Source organism: Corapipo altera, unplaced genomic scaffold, assembly GCF_003945725.1.
Source record: "Corapipo altera isolate COAL_440 unplaced genomic scaffold, ASM394572v1 129241, whole genome shotgun sequence".
In the NCBI taxonomy this organism is placed as follows: domain Eukaryota; kingdom Metazoa; phylum Chordata; class Aves; order Passeriformes; family Pipridae; genus Corapipo; species Corapipo altera.
The window spans coordinates 4335-5299 of record NW_020886861.1 but is presented as its reverse complement, the minus strand read 5'-3'; the positions used below and the strand labels follow the sequence as shown (position 1 = coordinate 5299).

The 965-nt window shown below is 49.8% G+C and overlaps 1 long non-coding RNA gene across 1 annotated transcript in view; it reads left to right on the top strand.

Annotated features, from left to right (window-relative positions):
• The first annotated feature begins 395 nt into the window (after positions 1–395).
• LOC113941378 overlaps positions 396–965 on the top strand; it is a 2141-nt gene continuing 1571 nt past the window's right edge. Inside the window, exon 1 of the long non-coding RNA XR_003525660.1 lies at positions 396–467. This is a non-coding gene — a long non-coding RNA (uncharacterized LOC113941378). The remainder of the gene's footprint in view (positions 468–965) is intronic.

Here is a 965-nt window from a genome sequence, read left to right as displayed (position 1 = left end):
TTTCCCCCCTTTTCCTTTCCTTTCCCCCCTTTTCCTTTCCTTTCCCCTCTTTTCCTTTCCTTCCTCCCCTTTTCTATTTCCCCCTTTTCCTTTTCTTTCCCCCTTTTCCTTTTCTTTCCCTCCCTTTCTCTTTCCCCCCTCTTCCTTGCCTTTCCCCCCTTTTCCTCTCCCCCCATTCCATGGAATCAGGGCTGACCTGTTGCTCTCATCCCTGCTCAGTTTTCACTCACAATATCTAACATGGGATGCTGCCAAATTTTGGGAGCTGGAGCCATTTCCTTCCCAGGAGAAGAGCTCCTGGAGGACCAGGACTCTGTGGTTCTCTCACTGGCTATCCCAGGATTTTGGGGAGTTGGGAATGTTGTAGATTGTTCAGCAGAGCCTCAGTAATGGTTTGTTCTTTTCTTTTCCACAGCTGCCTTTTGATTTTACATGGAAAATGCTGAAAGATAAATTTAATGAATGTGGTAAGTGATTTTTTGATCCCTGGTAATTCCTGGGAGAAATGAATAGGAATATATGGCCAGTTCCTAACCCAGTCAACACCTGCTTTTCCAAAGCTTTTGTCCCCTTTTCCATCTCTGGGTTGGGTTTATCCTGTGGATGAGACCTGAGAGCCCCTTCCAGGGCCTGAAGGGGCTCCAGGAGAGCTGGAGAGGGACTTGGGATGGAAAGACAGGACACAGGGAATGGCTTCAGACTGAAAGAGGGGAAATTTAGATGGGATATTGGGAAGGAATTTTTCCATGGGAGGGTGGGGAGGGCCTGGGATGGAATTCCCAGAGAAGCTGTGGCTGCTCCATCCCTGGAAGTGTCCAAGGCTGGGTTGGGAAGAAAAGGTTCCAAGGATTCCTTAAACCCCTTCCAGGGCCTAAAGGGGCTCCAGAAGAGCTGGAGAGGGACTTGGGACAAGGGATGGAGGGACAGGACACAGGGAATGGCTTCCCAGTGCCAGAGGGCAGGGT